The following is a 16,267-nucleotide window of genomic DNA, read 5'->3' as shown; positions in this document are numbered from 1 at the left end:
TTTCTGTCTCCAGGAGATATAATTGAAGAATTGTACACGTACCCGGCTACTTTCAACACCCTTTCCTGCACTGATATTTTTCCCTCCATTTTTCTTTTTATTTTATTTTTTTGCTGGAAGTTCCGTCAATATCCGCCAGCCTTTAAGAGACATCATGCAGCCAGGCCTCTTGGCTTGTAGTCACACTGTCCTGAACGCGCCCGATCATATCAGATTTCGGAAGCTAAATGGGGCATGGCCTGGTCAGTACTTGGATGTGTGACCTCCTGAAAATACCAGGTGCTGCAAGCTTTTTACGTCTCCTGGGTAACTTCATCGTAGCTCTTAATACTCTCTTTCTGTCTCCAGGAGATATAATTGAAGAATTGTACACGTACCCGGCTACTTTCAACACCCTTTGCTGCACTGGTATATTTCCCTCTATTTTTCTTTTTTTTTTTGCTGGCAGTTCCGTCAATACCCGCCAGCCTTTAAGAGACATCATGCAGCCAGGCATCTCGGCTTGCGGCCACACCGTCCTGAACGCGCCCGATCTCGTCAGATCTCGGAAGATAAACGGGGCAGGACCTGGTCAGTACTTGAATGTGAGACCTCCTGGAAATACCTGGTGCTGCAAGCTTTTACGTCTCCTGGGTAACTTTATCGTAGCTCGTAATACTCTCTATCTGTCTGGAGGAGATATAATTGAAGAATTGTACACGTACCCGGCTACCTTCAACACGCTTCGCTGCACTGATATTTGTCCCTCCATTTTTCTTTTTTCTTTTGTTTTTTGCTGGAAGTTCCATCAATACCCTCCAGCCTTTAAGAGACATCATGCAGCCAGGCCTCTTGGCTTGAGGCCACACCGTCCTGAAGACGCAAGATCTCGTCAGATCTCGGAAGAAAAACTGGGCAGGGCCTGGTCAGTAATTGGATGGGTGACCTCCTGGAAATACCAGGTGCTGAATGCTTTTTACATCTCCTGGGTAACTTCATCGTAGCTCTTAATACTCTCATTCAGTCTGGAGGAGATATAATTGAAGAATTGTACATGTACCCGGCTACTTTCAACACCCTGTCCTGCACTGATAATTTTCCCTCCATTTTTCTATTTATTTATTTTTTATTTTTTGCTGGAAGTTCCGTCAATACCCGCCAGCCTTTAAGAGACATCATGCAGCCCGGCCTCTTGGCTTGCGGCCACACCGTCCTGAACACGTCCGATCTAATCAGATCTCGGAAGCTAAACGGGGCAGGGCCTCGTCAGTACTTGGATGGGAGACCTCCTGGAAATACCTGGTGCTGCAAGCCTTTTACGTCTCCTGGGAAACTTCATCGTAGCTCTTAATACTCTATATCTGTCTGGAGGAGATATAATTGAAGTATTGTACACGTACCCGGCTACTTTCAACAGCCTTTGCTGCACTGATATTTTTCCCTCCATTTTCCATTTTTTTTTTTTTTTTTTTTTTGCTGGAAGTTCCGTCAATACCCGCCAGCCTTTAAGAGACATCAAGCAGCCAGGCTTCTTGGCTTGCGGCCACACCGTCCTGAACGCGCCCGATCTCATCAGATCTCGGAAGCTAACGGGGCAGGGCCTGGTCAGTACTTGGATGGGAGACCTCCTAGAAATACCAGGTGCTGCAAGCTTTTTACGTCTCCTGGGTAACTTCATCGTAGCTCTTAATACTCTCTTTCTGTCTCCAGGAGATATAATTGAAGAATTGTACACGTACCCGGCTACTTTCAACACCCTTTGCTGCACTGGTATATTTCCCTCTATTTTTCTTTTTTTTTTTGCTGGCAGTTCCGTCAATACCCGCCAGCCTTTAAGAGACATCATGCAGCCAGGCATCTCGGCTTGCGGCCACACCATCCTGAACGCGCCCGATCTCGTCAGATCTCGGAAGCTAAACGGGGCAGGACCTGGTCAGTACTTGGATGGGAGACCTCCTAGAAATACCAGGTGCTGAAAGCTTTTTACGTCTCCTGGGTAACTTCATCGTAGCTCTTAATACTCTCTTTCTGTCTCCAGGAGATATAATTGAAGAATTGTACACGTACCCAGCTACTGTCAACACCCTTTGCTGCACTGATATTTTTCCATCCATTTTTCTTTTTTTTTTTTTTTTTTTTTTTTTTTGCTGGAAGTTCCGTCAATACCCGCCAACCTTTAAGAGACATCATGCAGCCAGGCCTCTTGGCTTGAGGCCACACCGTCCTGAAGACGCAAGATCTCGTCAGATCTCGGAAGAAAAACTGGGCAGGGCCTGGTCAGTAATTGGATGGGTGACCTCCTGGAAATACCAGGTGCTGAAAGCTTTTTACATCTCCTGGGTAACATCAGCGTAGCTCTTAATACTCTCATTCAGTCTGGAGGAGATATAATTGAAGAATTGTACATGTACCCGGCTACTTTCAACACCCTGTCCTGCACTGATATTTTTCCCTCCATTTTTCTATTTATTTATTTTTTATTTTTTGCTGGAAGTTCCGTCAATACCCGCCAGCCTTTAAGAGACATCATGCAGCCCGGCCTCTTGGCTTGCGGCCACACCGTCCTGATCGCGCCCGATCTTGCCCGATCTTGCCCGATCTTGTCAGATCTCGGAAGCTAAACGGGGCAGGACCTGGTCAGTACTTAAATGTGAGACCTCCTGGAAATACCAGGTGCTGCCAGCTTTTTACGTCTCCTGGGGAACTTCATCGTAGCTCTTAATACTCTCTTTCAGTCTGGAGAAGATATAATTGAAGAATTGTATACGTACCCGGCTACTTTCAACACCCTTTGCTGCACTGATATTTTTCCCTCCATTTTTCTATTTTTTTTTTTTTTTTTGCTGGAAATTCCGTCAATACCCGCTAGCCTTTAAGAGACATCATGCAGCCAGGCATCTCGGCTTGCGGCCACACCATCCTGAACTCGCCCGATCTCGTCAGATCTTGGAAGCTAAACGGGGCAGGACCTGGTCGGTACATGAATGTGAGACCTCCTGGAAATACCTGGTGCTGCAAGCTTTTACGTCTCCTGGGTAACTTTATCGTAGCTCTTAATACTCTCTATCTGTCTGGAGGAGATATAATTGAAGTATTGTACACGTACCCAGCTACTGTCAACACCCTTTGCTGCACTGATATTTTTCCATCCATTTTTCTTTTTTTTTTTTTTTTTTTGCTGGAAGTTCCGTCAATACCCGCCAAGCTTTAAGAGACATCATGCAGCCAGGCCTCTTGGCTTGCAGCCACACCATCCTGAACGTGCCTGATCTCGTCAGATTTCGGAAGCTAAACGGGGCAGGGCCTGATCAGAACTTGGATGGGAGACCTCCAGGAAATACCTGGTGCTGCAAGCTTTTACGTCTCCTGGGTAACTTCATCGTAGCTCTTAATACTCTCTATCTGTCTGGAGGTGTTATAATTGAGGAATTGTACACGTACCCGGCTACTTTCAACAGCCTTTGCTGCACTGGTATTTTTCCCTCTATTTTTCTTTTTTTTATTTGCTGGCAGTTCCGTCAATACCCGCCAGCCTTTAAGAGATATCATGCAGCCACGCGTCTCGGCTTGCGGCCACACCATCCTGAACGCGCCCGATCTCGTCAGATCTCGGAAGCTAAACGGGGCAGGACCTGGTCAGTACTTGAATGTGAGACCTCCTGGAAATACCTGGTGCTGCAAGCTTTTACGTCTCCTGGGTAACTTTATCGTAGCTCTTAATTCTCTCTTTCTGTCTGGAGGAGATATAATTGAAGTATTGTACACGTACCCAGCTACTGTCAACACCCTTTGCTGCACTGATATTTTTCCATCCATTTTTCTTTTTTTTTTTTTTTTTTTTTTTTTTTGCTGGCAGTTCCGTCAATATCCGCCAGCCTTTAAGAGACATCATGCAACCAGGCCTCTCGGCTTGCGGACACACAGTCCTGAATGAGCCCGATGTCAGAAGATCTCGGAAGCTAAACGGGGCAGGACCTGGTCAGTACTTAAATGTGAGACCTCCTGGAAATACCAGGTGCTGCCAGCTTTTTACGTCTCCTGGGGAACTTCATCGTAGCTCTTAATACTCTCTTTCAGTCTGGAGAAGATATAATTGAAGAATTGTACACGTACCCAGCTACTGTCAACACCCTTTGCTGCACTGATATTTTTCCCTCCATTTTTCTTTTTTTTTTTGCTGGAAATTCCGTCAATACCCGCCAACCTTTAGGAGACATCATGCAGCCAGGCCTTTCGGCTTGTGGCCACACAGTCCTGAATGCGCCCGATCTCGTCAGATCTCGGAAGCTAAACGGGGCAGGACCTGGTCAGTACTTGGATGGGAGACCTCCTAGAAATACCAGGTGCTGCAAGCTTTTTACGTCTCCTGGGTAACTTCATCGTAGCTCTTAATACTCTCTTTCTGTCTCCAGGAGATATAATTGAAGAATTGTACACGTACCCGGCTACTTTCAACACCCTTTCCTGCACTGATATTTTTCCCTCCATTTTTCTATTTTTTTTTTTTTTTTTGCTGGAAATTCCGTCAATACCCGCTAGCCTTTAAGAGACATCATGCAGCCAGGCATCTCGGCTTGCGGCCACACCATCCTGAACTCGCCCGATCTCGTCAGATCTTGGAAGCTAAACGGGGCAGGACCTGGTCGGTACATGAATGTGAGACCTCCTGGAAATACCTGGTGCTGCAAGCTTTTACGTCTCCTGGGTAACTTTATCGTAGCTCTTAATACTCTCTATCTGTCTGGAGGAGATATAATTGAAGTATTGTACACGTACCCAGCTACTGTCAACACCCTTTGCTGCACTGATATTTTTCCATCCATTTTTCTTTTTTTTTTTTTTTTTTTGCTGGAAGTTCCGTCAATACCCGCCAACCTTTAAGAGACATCATGCAGCCAGGCCTCTTGGCTTGCAGCCACACCATCCTGAACGTGCCTGATCTCGTCAGATCTCGGAAGCTAAACGGGGCAGGGCCTGATCAGAACTTGGATGGGAGACCTCCAGGAAATACCTGGTGCTGCAAGCTTTTTACGTCTCCTGGGTAACTTCATCGTAGCTCTTAATACTCTCTATCTGTCTGGAGGTGTTATAATTGAGGAATTGTACACGTACCCGGCTACTTTCAATAGCCTTTGCTGCACTGGTATTTTTCCCTCTATTTTTCTTTTTTTTATTTGCTGGCAGTTCCTTCAATACCCGCCAGCCTTTAAGAGATATCATGCAGCCACGCGTCTCGGCTTGCGGCCACACCATCCTGAACGCGCCCGATCTCGTCAGATCTCGGAAGCTAAACGGGGCAGGACCTGGTCAGTACTAGAATGTGAGACCTCCTGGAAATACCTGGTGCTGTAAGCTTTTACGTCTCCTGGGTAACTTTATCGTAGCTCTTAATTCTCTCTTTCTGTCTGGAGGAGATATAATTGAAGTATTGTACACGTACCCAGCTACTGTCAACACCCTTTGCTGCACTGATATTTTTCCATCCATTTTTCTTTTTTTTTTTTTTTTTTTTTTTTTTTGCTGGCAGTTCCGTCAATATCCGCCAGCCTTTAAGAGACATCATGCAACCAGGCCTCTCGGCTTGCTGACACACAGTCCTGAATGAGCCCGATGTCAGAAGATCTCGGAAGCTAAACGGGGCAGGGTTTGGTCAGTACTTGGATGGGAGACATCCTAGAAATACCAGGTGCTGCAAGATTTTTATGTTTCCTGGGTAACTTCATCGTAGCTCTTAATACTCTCTTTCTGTCTCCAGGAGATATAATTGAAGAATTGTACACGTACCAGGCTACTTTCAACACCCTTTGCTGCACTGGTATATTTCCCTCTATTTTTCTTTTTTTTTTTGCTGGCAGTTCCGTCAATACCCGCCAGCCTTTAAGAGACATCATGCAGCCAGGAATCTCGGCTTGCGGCCACACCATCCTGTGGCCACACCGTCCTGAATGCGCCCGATCTCGTCAGATCTCGGAAGCTAAACGGGGCAGGGCCTGGTCAGTACTTGGATGGGAGACCTCCTAGAAATACCAGGTGCTGCAAGCTTTTTACGTCTCCTGGGTAACTTCATCGTAGCTCTTAATACTCTCTTTCTGTCTCCAGGAGATATAATTGAAGAATTGTACACGTACCCGGCTACTTTCAACACCCTTTCCTGCACTGATATTTTTCCCTCCATTTTTCTATTTTTTTTTTTTTTTTTTTGCTGGAAATTCCGTCAATACCCGCCAGCCTTTAAGAGACAACATGCAGCCAGGCATCTCGGCTTGCGGCCACACCATCCTGAACTCGCCCGATCTCGTCAGATCTTGGAAGCTAAACGGGGCAGGACCTGGTCGGTACATGAATGTGAGACCTCCTGGAAATACCTGGTGCTGCAAGCTTTTACGTCTCCTGGGTAACTTCATCGTAGCTCTTAATACTCTCTTTCTGTCTCCAGGAGATATAATTGAAGAATTGTACACGTACCCGGCTACTTTCAACACCCTTTCCTGCACTGATATTTTTCCCTCCATTTTTCTATTTTTTTTTTTTTTTTTTTGCTGGAAATTCCGTCAATACCCGCCAGCCTTTAAGAGACATCATGCAGCCAGGCATCTCGGCTTGCGGCCACACCATCCTGAACTCGCCCGATCTCGTCAGATCTTGGAAGCTAAACGGGGCAGGACCTGGTCGGTACATGAATGTGAGACCTCCTGGAAATACCTGGTGCTGCAAGCTTTTACGTCTCCTGGGTAACTTTATCGTAGCTCTTAATACTCTCTATCTGTCTGGAGGAGATATAATTGAAGTATTGTACACGTACCCAGCTACTGTCAACACCCTTTGCTGCACTGATATTTTTCCATCCATTTTTCTTTTTTCTTTTTTTATTTTTTATTTTTGCTGGAAGTTCCGTCAATACCCGCCAACCTTTAAGAGACATCATGCAGCCAGGCCTCTCGGCTTGAGGCCACACCGTCCTGAAGACGCAAGATCTCGTCAGATCTCGGAAGAAAAACTGGGCAGGGCCTGGTCAGTAATTGGATGGGTGACCTCCTGGAAATACCAGGTGCTGAAAGCTTTTTACATCTCCTGGGTAACTTCAGCGTAGCTCTTAATACTCTCATTCAGGCTGGAGGAGATATAATTGAAGAATTGTACATGTACCCGGCTACTTCCAACACCCTGTCCTGCACTGATATTTTTCCCTCCATTTTTCTATTTATTTATTTTTTATTTTTTACTGGAAGCTCCGTCAATACCCGCCAGCCTTTAAGAGACATCATGCAGCCCGGCCTCTTGGCTTGCGGCCACACCGTCCTGAACGCGCCCGATCTTGCCCGATCTTGCCCGATCTTGTCAGATCTCAGAAGCTAAACGGGGCAGGACCTGGTCAGTACTTAAATGTGAGACCTCCTGGAAATACCAGGTGCTGCCAGCTTTTTACGTCTCCTGGGGAACTTCATCGTAGCTCTTAATACTCTCTTTCAGTCTGGAGAAGATATAATTGAAGAATTGTACACGTACCCGGCTACTTTCAACACCCTTTGCTGCACTGGTATTTTTCCCTCTATTTTTCTTTTTTTTTTTCGCTGGCAGTTCCTTCAATACCCGCCAGCCTTTAAGAGACATCATGCAGCCAGGCATCTCGGCTTGCGGCCACACCATCCTGAACGCGCCCGATCTCATCAGATCTCGGAAGCTAAACGGGGCAGGGCCTGGTCAGTACTTTGATGGGAGACCTCCTGGAAATACCAGGTCCTGCAAGCTTTTTACGTCTCCTGGGTAACTTCATCGTAGCTCTTAATACTCTCTTTCTGTCTCCAGGAGATATAATTGAAGAATTGTACACGTACCCGGCTACTTTCAACATCCTTTCCTGCACTGATATTTTTCCCTCCATTTTTCTTTTTTTTTTTTTTTTTTTTTGCTGGAAATTCCGTCAATACCCGCCAGCCTTTAAGAGACATCATGCAGCCAGACATCTCGGCTTGCGGCCACACCGTCCTGAACGCGCCCGATCTTGTCAGATCTCGGAAGCTAAACGGGGCAGGACCTGGTCAGTACATGAATGTGAGACCTCCTGGAAATACCTCGTGCTGCAAGCTTTTACGTCTCCTGGGTAACTTTATCGTAGCTCTTAATACTCTCTATCTGTCTGGAGGAGATATAATTGAAGTATTGTACACGTACCCAGCTACTGTCAACACCCTTTGCTGCACTGATATTTTTCCATCCATTTTTTTTTTTTTTTTTTTGCTGGAAGTTCCGTCAATACCCGCCAACCTTTAAGAGACATCATGCAGCCAGGCCTCTCGGCTTGCGGCCACACCGTCCTGAAGACGCAAGATCTCGTCAGATCTCGGAAGAAAAACTGGGCAGGGCCTGGTCAGTAATTGGATGGGTGACCTCCTGGAAATACCAGGTGCTGAAAGCTTTTTACATCTCCTGGGTAACTTCAGCGTAGCTCTTAATACTCTCATTCAGTCTGGAGGAGATATAATTGAAGAATTGTACATGTACCCGGCTACTTTCAACACCCTGTCCTGCACTGATATTTTTCCCTCCATTTTTCTATTTATTTATTTTTTATTTTTTACTGGAAGTTCCGTCAATACCCGCCAGCCTTTAAGAGACATCATGCAGCCCGGCCTCTTGGCTTGCGGCCACACCGTCCTGAACGCGCCCGATCTCGTCAGATCTCGGAAGCTAAACGGGGCAGGACCTGGTCAGTACTTAAATGTGAGACCTCCTGGAAATACCAGGTGCTGCCAGCTTTTTACGTCTCCTGGGGAACTTCATCGTAGCTCTTAATACTCTCTTTCAGTCTGGAGAAGATATAATTGAAGAATTGTACACGTACCCGGCTACTTTCAACACCCTTTCCTGCACTGATATTTTTCCCTCCATTTTTCTATTTTTCTTTTTTTTTTTGCTGGCAGTTCCGTCAATACCCGCCAACCTTTAAGAAACATCATGCAGCCAGGCCTCTTGGCTTGAGGCCACACCGTCCTGAAGACGCAAGATCTCGTCAGATATCGGAAGAAAAACTGGGCAGGGCCTGGTCAGTAATTGGATGGGTGACCTCCTGGAAATACCAGGTGCTGAAAGCTTTTTACATCTCCTGGGTAACTTCAGCGTAGCTCTTAATACTCTCATTCAGTCTGGAGGAGATATAATTGAAGAATTGTACATGTACCCGGCTACTTTCAACACCCTGTCCTGCACTGATATTTTTCCCTCCATTTTTCTATTTATTTATTTTTTATTTTTTGCTGGAAGTTCCGTCAATACCCGCCAGCCTTTAAGAGACGTCATGCAGCCAGGCATCTCGGCTTGCGGCCACACCTTCCTGAACGCGCCCGATCTCGTCAGATCTCGGAAGCTAACGGGGCAGGGCCTGGTCAGTACTTGGATGGGAGACCTCCTAGAAATACCAGGTGCTGCAAGCTTTTTACGTCTCCTGGGTAACTTCATCATAGCTCTTAATACTCTCTTTCAGTCTGTAGGAGATATTATTGAAGAATTGTACACGTACCCGGCTACTTTCAAAACCCTTTGCTGCACTGATATTTTTCCCTCCATTTTTCTTTTTTCTTTTTTTTTTTGCTGGAAGTTCCGTCAATACCCGCCAGCCTTAAAGAGACATCATGCAGCTGGGCCTCTCGGCTTTCGGCCACACCGTCCTGAACGCGCATGATATCGTCAGATCTCGGAAGCTTAACGGGGCAGGACCTGGTCAGTACTTGAATGTGAGACCTCCTGGAAATACCAGGTGCTGCAAGCTTTTACGTCTCCTGGGTAACTTTATCGTAGCTCCTAATACTCTCTTTCAGTCTGCAGGAGATATAATTGAAGAATTGTACACGTACCCGGCTACTTTCAACACCCTTTCCTGCACTGATATTTTTCTCTCCATTTTTCTATTTTTTTTTTTTTTTTTTTTGCTGGAAGTTCCGTCAATACCCGCCAACCTTTAGGAGACATCATGCAGCCAGGCCTTTCGGCTTGTGGCCACACCGTCCTGAATGCGCCTGATCTCGTCAGATCTCGGAAGCTAAACGGGGCAGGGCCTGGTCAGTACTTGGATGGGAGACCTCCTAGAAATACCAAGTGCTGCAAGCTTTTTACGTCTCCTGGGTAACTTCATCGTAGCTCTTAATACTCTCTTTCTGTCTCCAGGAGATATAATTGAAGAATTGTACACGTACCCGGCTACTTTCAACACCCTTTCCTGCACTGATATTTTTCCCTCCATTTTTCTATTTTTCTTTTTTTTTTTGCTGGCAGTTCCGTCAATACCCGCCAACCTTTAAGAGACATCATGCAGCCAGGCCTCTTGGCTTGAGGCCACACCGTCCTGAAGACGCAAGATCTCGTCAGATATCGGAAGAAAAACTGGGCAGGGCCTGGTCAGTAATTTGATGGGTGACCTCCTGGAAATACCAGGTGCTGAAAGCTTTTTACATCTCCTGGGTAACTTCAGCGTAGCTCTTAATACTCTCATTCAGTCTGGAGGAGATATAATTGAAGAATTGTACATGTACCCGGCTACTTTCAACACCCTGTCCTGCACTGATATTTTTCCCTCCATTTTTCTATTTATTTATTTTTTATTTTTTGCTGGAAGTTCCGTCAATACCCGCCAGCCTTTAAGAGACGTCATGCAGCCAGGCATCTTGGCTTGCGGCCACACCTTCCTGAACGCGCCCGATCTCGTCAGATCTCGGAAGCTAACCGGGGCAGGGCCTGGTCAGTACTTGGATGGGAGACCTCCTAGAAATACCAGGTGCTGCAAGCTTTTTACGTCTCCTGGGTAACTTCATCATAGCTCTTAATACTCTCTTTCAGTCTGTAGGAGATATTATTGAAGAATTGTACACGTACCCGGCTACTTTCAAAACCCTTTGCTGCACTGATATTTTTCCCTCCATTTTTCTTTTTTCTTTTTTTTTTTGCTGGAAGTTCCGTCAATACCCGCCAGCCTTAAAGAGACATCATGCAGCTGGGCCTCTCGGCTTTCGGCCACACCGTCCTGAATGCGCATGATATCGTCAGATCTCGGAAGCTAAACGGGGCAGGACCTGGTCAGTACTTGAATGTGAGACCTCCTGGAAATACCAGGTGCTGCAAGCTTTTACGTCTCCTGGGTAACTTTATCGTAGCTCTTAATACTCTCTTTCAGTCTGCAGGAGATATAATTGAAGAATTGTACACGTACCCGGCTACTTTCAACACCCTTCCTGCACTGATATTTTTCCCTCCATTTTTCTATTTTTGTTTTTTTTTCTTTTTGCTGGAAGTTCCGTCAATACCCGCCAACCTTTAAGAGACATCATGCAGCCTGGCCTTTCGGCTTGTGGCCACACCGTACTGAATGCACCCGATCTCGTCAGATCTCGGAAGCTAAACGGGGCAGGGCCTGGTCAGTACTTGGATGGGAGACCTCCTAGAAATACCAGGTGCTACAAGCTTTTTACGTCTCCTGGGTAACTTCATCGTAGCTCTTAATACTCTCTTTCTGTCTCCAGGAGATATAATTGAAGAATTGTACACGTACCCGGCTACTTTCAACACCCTTTGCTGCACTGGTATATTTCCCTCTATTTTTCTTTTTTTTTTTTGCTGGCAGTTCCGTCAATACCCGCCAGCCTTTAAGAGACATCATGCAGCCAGGCATCTCGGCTTGCGGCCACACCATCCTGAACTCGCCCGATCTCGTCAGATCTTGGAAGCTAAACGGGGCAGGACCTGGTCGGTACATGAAAGTGAGACCTCCTGGAAATACCTGGTGCTGCAAGCTTTTACGTCTCCTGGGTAACTTTATCGTAGCTCTTAATACTCTCTCTCTGTCTGGAGGAGATATTATTGAAGAATTGTACACGTACCCGGCTACTTTCAAAACCCTTTGCTGCACTGATATTTTTCCCTCCATTTTTCTTTTTTCTTTTTTTTTTGCTGGAAGTTCCGTCAATACCCGCCAGCCTTAAAGAGACATCATGCAGCTGGGCCTCTCGGCTTTCGGCCACACCGTCCTGAATGCGCATGATATCGTCAGATTTCGGAAGCTAAACGGGGCAGGACCTGGTCAGTACATGAATGTGAGACCTCCTGGAAATACCTGGTGCTGCAAGCTTTTACGTCTCCTGGGTAACTTTATCGTAGCTCTTAATACTCTCTATCTGTCTGGAGGAGATATAATTGAAGTATTGTACACGTACCCAGCTACTGTCAACACCATTTGCTGCACTGATATTTTTCCATCCATTTTTCTTTTTTTTTTTTTTTTTTTGCTGGCAGTTCCGTCAATACCCGCCAGCCTTTAAGAGACATCATGCAGCCAGGCATCTCGGCTTGCGGCCGCACCATCCTGAACGCGCCCTATCTCGTCAGATCTCGGAAGCTAAACGGGGCAGGACCTGGTCAGTACTTGAAAGTGAGACCTCCTGGAAATACCTAGTTCTGCAAGCTTTTACGTCTCCTGGGTAACTTTATCGTAGCTCTTAATACTCTCTCTCTGTCTGGAGGAGATATAATTGAAGTACTGTACACGTATCCAGCTACTGTCAACACCCTTTGCTGCACTGATATTTTTCCATCCATTTTTCTTTTTTCTTTTTTTCTTTTTTTTTTTTGCTGGAAGTTCCGTCAATACCCGCCAACCTTTAAGAGACATCATGCAGCCAGGCCTTTCGGCTTGTGGCCACACCGTCCTGAATGCGCCCGATCTCGTCAGATCTCGGAAGCTAAACGGGGCAGGGCCTGGTCAGTACTTGGATGGGAGACCTCCTAGAAATACCAGGTGCTGCAAGCTTTTTACGTCTCCTGGGTAACTTCATCGTAGCTCTTAATACTCTCTTTCTGTCTCCAGGAGATATAATTGAAGAATTGTACACGTACCCGGCTACTTTCAACACCCTTTGCTGCACTGATATTTCTCCCTCCATTTTTCTTTTTTTTTTTTTTTTTTTGCTGGAAGTTCCGTCAATACCCACCAGCCTAAAGAGACATCATGCAGCCGGGCCTCTTGGCTTTCGGCCACACCGTCCTGAACGCGCCCGATATCGTCAGATCTCGGAAGGTAAAAGGGGCAGGGCCTGGTCAGTACTTGGATGGGTGACCTCCTGGAAATGCCAGGTGCTGCAAGCTTTTTACGTCTCCTGGGTAACTTCATCGTAGCTCTTAATACTCTCTTTCTGTCTGGAGGAGATATAATTGAAGAATTGTACACGTACCCGGCTACTTTCAAAACCCATTACTGCACTGATATTTTTCCCTCCATTTTTCTTTTTCATTTTTTTCTTTTTTTTTTTTGCTGGAAGTTCCGTCAATACCCGCCAACCTTTAAGAGACATCATGCAGCCAGGCCTTTCGGCTTGTGGCCACACCGTCCTGAATGCGCCCGATCTTGTCAGATCTCGGAAGCTAAACGGGGCAGGGCCTGGTCAGTACTTGGATGGGAGACCTCCTAGAAATACCAGGTGCTGCAAGCTTTTTACGTCTCCTGGGTAACTTCATCGTAGCTCTTAATACTCTCTTTCTGTCTCCAGGAGATATAATTGAAGAATTGTACACGTACCCGGCTACTTTCAACACCCTTTGCTGCACTGATATTTCTCCCTCCATTTTTCTTTTTTTTTTTTTTTTTTTTGCTGGAAGTTCCGTCAATACCCACCAGCCTAAAGAGACATCATGCAGCCGGGCCTCTTGGCTTTCGGCCACACCGTCCTGAACGCGCCCGATATCGTCAGATCTCGGAAGGTAAAAGGGGCAGGGCCTGGTCAGTACTTGGATGGGTGACCTCCTGGAAATGCCAGGTGCTGCAAGCTTTTTACGTCTCCTGGGTAACTTCATCGTAGCTCTTAATACTCTCTTTCTGTCTGGAGGAGATATAATTGAAGAATTGTACACGTACCCGGCTACTTTCAAAACCCATTACTGCACTGATATTTTTCCCTCCATTTTTCTTTTTCTTTTTTTTTTTTTTTTTTTTTGCTGGAAGTTCCGTCAATACCCGCCAACCTTTAAGAGACATCATGCAGCCAGGCCTCTCGGCTTGCGGCCACACCGTCCTGAATTCGCCCGATCTCGTCAGAACTCGGAAGCTAAACGGGGCATGGCTTGGTCAGTACTTGGATGGGAGACCTCCTAGAAATACCAGGTGCTGCAAGCCTTTTACGTCTCCTGGGTAACTTCATCGTAGCTCTTAATACTCTCTTTCTGTGTCCAGGAGATATAATTGAAGAATTGTACACGTACTAGGCTACTTTCAACACCCTTTGCTGCACTGATATTTTCCCTCCATTTTTCTTTTTATTTTATTTTTTTGCTGGAAGTTCCGTCAATATCCGCCAGCCTTTAAGAGACATCATGCAGCCAGGCCTCTTGGCTTGTAGTCACACCGTCCTGAACGCGCCCGATCATATCAGATTTCGGAAGCTAAACGGGGCAGGGCCTGGTCAGTACTTGGATGTGTGACCTCCTGGAAATACCAGGTGCTGCAAGCTTTTTACGTCTCCTGGGTAACTTCATCGTAGCTCTTAAAACTCTCTTTCTGTCTCCAGGAGATATAATTGAAGAATTGTACACGTACCCGGCTACTTTCAACACCCTTTGCTGCACTGGTATATTTCCCTCTATTTTTCTTTTTTTTTTTTGCTGGCAGTTCCGTCAATACCCGCCAACCTTTAAGAGACATCATGCAGCCAGGCATCTCGGCTTGCGGCCACACCATCCTGAACGCGCCCGATCTCGTCAGATCTTGGAAGCTAAATGGGGCATGGCCTGGTCAGTACTTGGATGGGAGACCTCCTAGAAATACCAGGTGCTGCAAGCTTTTACGTCTCCTGGGTAACTTTATCGTAGCTCTTAATACTCTCTATCTGTCTGGAGGAGATATTATTGAAGTACTGTACACGTACCCAGCTACTGTCAACATCCTTTGCTGCACTGATATTTTTCCATCCATTTTTCTTTTTTTTTTTGCTGGCAGTTCCGTCAATACCCGCCAGCCTTAAAGAGACATCATGCAGCTGGGCCTCTCGGCTTTCGGCCACACCGTCCTGAATGCGCATGATATCGTCAGATCTCGGAAGCTAAACGGGGCAGGACCTGGTCAGTACTTGAATGTGAGACCTCCTGGAAATACCAGGTGCTGCAAGCTTTTACGTCTCCTGGGTAACTTTATCGTAGCTCTTAATATTCTCTTTCAGTCTGCAGGAGATATAATTGAAGAATTGTACACGTACCCGGCTACTTTCAACACCCTTTCCTGCAGTGATATTTTTCCCTCCATTTTTCTATTTTTTTTTTTTTTTCTTTTTGCTGGAAGTTCCGTCAATACCCGCCAACCTTTAAGAGACATCATGCAGCCAGGCCTTTCGGCTTGTGGCCACACCGTCCAGAATGCGCCCGATCTCGTCAGATCTCGGAAGCTAAACGGGGCAGGGCCTGGTCAGTACTTGGATGGGAGACCTCCTAGAAATACCAGGTGCTGCAAGCTTTTTACGTCTCCTGGGTAACTTCATCGTAGCTCTTAATACTCTCTTTCTGTCTCCAGGAGATATAATTGAAGAATTGTACACGTACCCGGCTACTTTCAACACCCTTTGATGCACTGGTATATTTCCCTCTATTTTTCTTTTTTTTTTTTTGCTGGCAGTTCCGTCAATACCCGCCAACCTTTAAGAGACATCATGCAGCCAGGCCTTTCGGCTTGTGGCCACACCGTCCTGAATGCGCCTGATCTCGTCAGATCTCGGAAGCTAAACGGGGCAGGGCCTGGTCAGTACTTGGATGGGAGACCTCCTAGAAATACCAGGTGCTGCAAGCTGTTTACGTCTCCTGGGTAACTTCATCGTAGCTCTTAATACTCTCTCTCTGTCTGGAGGAGATATAATTGAAGTATTGTACATGTATCCAGCTACTGTCAACACCCTTTGCTGCCCTGATATTTTTCCATCCATTTTTCTTTTTTCTTTTTTTATATTTTTTTTTTGCTGGAAGTTCCGTCAATACCCGCCAACCTTTAAGAGACATCATGCAGCCAGGCCTTTCGGCTTGTGGCCACACCGTCCTGAATGCGCCTGATCTCGTCAGATCTCCGAAGCTAAACGGGGCAGGGCCTGGTCAGTACTTGGATGGGAGACCTCCTAGAAATACCAGGTGCTGCAAGCTTTTTACGTCTCCTGGGTAACTTCATCGTAGCTCTTAATACTCTCTCTCTGTCTGGAGGAGATATAATTGAAGTATTGTACACGTATCCAGCTACTGTCAACACCCTTTGCTGCACTGATATTTTTCCATCCAT

At 46.2% G+C, this 16,267-nt stretch overlaps 9 non-coding genes and 32 pseudogenes across 9 annotated transcripts; all 41 read left to right on the top strand.

The window, feature by feature from the left end:
* The first annotated feature begins 172 nt into the window (after nucleotides 1-172).
* On the top strand, nucleotides 173-291 carry LOC136738181 (uncharacterized; annotated as a pseudogene).
* A 209-nt stretch (nucleotides 292-500) lies between these two features.
* LOC136737989 (uncharacterized) lies at nucleotides 501-619 on the top strand (annotated as a pseudogene).
* Nucleotides 620-834: 215 nt separating this feature from the next.
* Nucleotides 835-953, top strand: LOC136738258 (uncharacterized; annotated as a pseudogene).
* Nucleotides 954-1,174: 221 nt separating this feature from the next.
* Nucleotides 1,175-1,293, top strand: LOC136738027 (uncharacterized; annotated as a pseudogene).
* Nucleotides 1,294-1,514: 221 nt separating this feature from the next.
* LOC136737893 (5S ribosomal RNA) lies at nucleotides 1,515-1,632 on the top strand. The gene has a single exon (XR_010812513.1). It is a non-coding gene; the product is annotated as a 5S ribosomal RNA (ribosomal RNA).
* A 209-nt stretch (nucleotides 1,633-1,841) lies between these two features.
* Nucleotides 1,842-1,960, top strand: LOC136737970 (uncharacterized; annotated as a pseudogene).
* A 225-nt stretch (nucleotides 1,961-2,185) lies between these two features.
* LOC136738236 (uncharacterized) lies at nucleotides 2,186-2,304 on the top strand (annotated as a pseudogene).
* Nucleotides 2,305-2,525: 221 nt separating this feature from the next.
* LOC136738251 (uncharacterized) lies at nucleotides 2,526-2,664 on the top strand (annotated as a pseudogene).
* Nucleotides 2,665-2,881: 217 nt separating this feature from the next.
* LOC136738157 (uncharacterized) lies at nucleotides 2,882-3,000 on the top strand (annotated as a pseudogene).
* Nucleotides 3,001-3,216: 216 nt separating this feature from the next.
* LOC136738090 (uncharacterized) lies at nucleotides 3,217-3,335 on the top strand (annotated as a pseudogene).
* Nucleotides 3,336-3,544: 209 nt separating this feature from the next.
* Nucleotides 3,545-3,663, top strand: LOC136737949 (uncharacterized; annotated as a pseudogene).
* A 552-nt stretch (nucleotides 3,664-4,215) lies between these two features.
* Nucleotides 4,216-4,334, top strand: LOC136737985 (uncharacterized; annotated as a pseudogene).
* A 217-nt stretch (nucleotides 4,335-4,551) lies between these two features.
* On the top strand, nucleotides 4,552-4,670 carry LOC136738156 (uncharacterized; annotated as a pseudogene).
* A 216-nt stretch (nucleotides 4,671-4,886) lies between these two features.
* On the top strand, nucleotides 4,887-5,005 carry LOC136738051 (uncharacterized; annotated as a pseudogene).
* Nucleotides 5,006-5,215: 210 nt separating this feature from the next.
* LOC136737995 (uncharacterized) lies at nucleotides 5,216-5,334 on the top strand (annotated as a pseudogene).
* Nucleotides 5,335-5,902: 568 nt separating this feature from the next.
* LOC136737956 (uncharacterized) lies at nucleotides 5,903-6,021 on the top strand (annotated as a pseudogene).
* Nucleotides 6,022-6,240: 219 nt separating this feature from the next.
* LOC136738155 (uncharacterized) lies at nucleotides 6,241-6,359 on the top strand (annotated as a pseudogene).
* Nucleotides 6,360-6,577: 218 nt separating this feature from the next.
* Nucleotides 6,578-6,696, top strand: LOC136738154 (uncharacterized; annotated as a pseudogene).
* A 224-nt stretch (nucleotides 6,697-6,920) lies between these two features.
* On the top strand, nucleotides 6,921-7,039 carry LOC136738235 (uncharacterized; annotated as a pseudogene).
* Nucleotides 7,040-7,609: 570 nt separating this feature from the next.
* LOC136738183 (5S ribosomal RNA) lies at nucleotides 7,610-7,728 on the top strand. Its single transcript, XR_010812563.1, has one exon. It is a non-coding gene; the product is annotated as a 5S ribosomal RNA (ribosomal RNA).
* A 219-nt stretch (nucleotides 7,729-7,947) lies between these two features.
* Nucleotides 7,948-8,066, top strand: LOC136738176 (uncharacterized; annotated as a pseudogene).
* A 210-nt stretch (nucleotides 8,067-8,276) lies between these two features.
* Nucleotides 8,277-8,395, top strand: LOC136738161 (uncharacterized; annotated as a pseudogene).
* Nucleotides 8,396-8,616: 221 nt separating this feature from the next.
* Nucleotides 8,617-8,735, top strand: LOC136738043 (uncharacterized; annotated as a pseudogene).
* A 557-nt stretch (nucleotides 8,736-9,292) lies between these two features.
* On the top strand, nucleotides 9,293-9,410 carry LOC136737945 (uncharacterized; annotated as a pseudogene).
* Nucleotides 9,411-9,964: 554 nt separating this feature from the next.
* Nucleotides 9,965-10,083, top strand: LOC136737969 (uncharacterized; annotated as a pseudogene).
* A 557-nt stretch (nucleotides 10,084-10,640) lies between these two features.
* On the top strand, nucleotides 10,641-10,759 carry LOC136738206 (5S ribosomal RNA). The gene has a single exon (XR_010812565.1). It is a non-coding gene; the product is annotated as a 5S ribosomal RNA (ribosomal RNA).
* Nucleotides 10,760-10,975: 216 nt separating this feature from the next.
* Nucleotides 10,976-11,094, top strand: LOC136738247 (uncharacterized; annotated as a pseudogene).
* A 219-nt stretch (nucleotides 11,095-11,313) lies between these two features.
* LOC136738242 (5S ribosomal RNA) lies at nucleotides 11,314-11,432 on the top strand. Its single transcript, XR_010812571.1, has one exon. It is a non-coding gene; the product is annotated as a 5S ribosomal RNA (ribosomal RNA).
* Nucleotides 11,433-11,642: 210 nt separating this feature from the next.
* Nucleotides 11,643-11,761, top strand: LOC136738200 (uncharacterized; annotated as a pseudogene).
* A 549-nt stretch (nucleotides 11,762-12,310) lies between these two features.
* On the top strand, nucleotides 12,311-12,429 carry LOC136738267 (uncharacterized; annotated as a pseudogene).
* A 224-nt stretch (nucleotides 12,430-12,653) lies between these two features.
* LOC136738053 (5S ribosomal RNA) lies at nucleotides 12,654-12,772 on the top strand. The gene has a single exon (XR_010812550.1). It is a non-coding gene; the product is annotated as a 5S ribosomal RNA (ribosomal RNA).
* Nucleotides 12,773-12,988: 216 nt separating this feature from the next.
* On the top strand, nucleotides 12,989-13,107 carry LOC136738114 (uncharacterized; annotated as a pseudogene).
* Nucleotides 13,108-13,332: 225 nt separating this feature from the next.
* On the top strand, nucleotides 13,333-13,451 carry LOC136737897 (5S ribosomal RNA). The gene has a single exon (XR_010812517.1). It is a non-coding gene; the product is annotated as a 5S ribosomal RNA (ribosomal RNA).
* Nucleotides 13,452-13,668: 217 nt separating this feature from the next.
* LOC136738113 (uncharacterized) lies at nucleotides 13,669-13,787 on the top strand (annotated as a pseudogene).
* A 225-nt stretch (nucleotides 13,788-14,012) lies between these two features.
* LOC136737973 (uncharacterized) lies at nucleotides 14,013-14,131 on the top strand (annotated as a pseudogene).
* A 215-nt stretch (nucleotides 14,132-14,346) lies between these two features.
* LOC136738058 (uncharacterized) lies at nucleotides 14,347-14,465 on the top strand (annotated as a pseudogene).
* A 210-nt stretch (nucleotides 14,466-14,675) lies between these two features.
* LOC136738025 (uncharacterized) lies at nucleotides 14,676-14,794 on the top strand (annotated as a pseudogene).
* Nucleotides 14,795-15,002: 208 nt separating this feature from the next.
* Nucleotides 15,003-15,121, top strand: LOC136738246 (uncharacterized; annotated as a pseudogene).
* Nucleotides 15,122-15,341: 220 nt separating this feature from the next.
* Nucleotides 15,342-15,460, top strand: LOC136738265 (5S ribosomal RNA). The gene has a single exon (XR_010812573.1). It is a non-coding gene; the product is annotated as a 5S ribosomal RNA (ribosomal RNA).
* Nucleotides 15,461-15,671: 211 nt separating this feature from the next.
* On the top strand, nucleotides 15,672-15,790 carry LOC136738277 (5S ribosomal RNA). Its single transcript, XR_010812581.1, has one exon. It is a non-coding gene; the product is annotated as a 5S ribosomal RNA (ribosomal RNA).
* Nucleotides 15,791-16,015: 225 nt separating this feature from the next.
* Nucleotides 16,016-16,134, top strand: LOC136737914 (5S ribosomal RNA). Its single transcript, XR_010812533.1, has one exon. It is a non-coding gene; the product is annotated as a 5S ribosomal RNA (ribosomal RNA).
* Nucleotides 16,135-16,267: the final 133 nt, after the last annotated feature.

The sequence above is a fragment of the Amia ocellicauda genome, unplaced genomic scaffold (genome assembly GCF_036373705.1).
Source record: "Amia ocellicauda isolate fAmiCal2 unplaced genomic scaffold, fAmiCal2.hap1 HAP1_SCAFFOLD_55, whole genome shotgun sequence".
Lineage (NCBI taxonomy): Eukaryota > Metazoa > Chordata > Actinopteri > Amiiformes > Amiidae > Amia > Amia ocellicauda.
The sequence above is the reverse complement of the archived record's forward strand: the minus strand, read 5'-3'. Positions and strand labels throughout refer to the sequence as shown.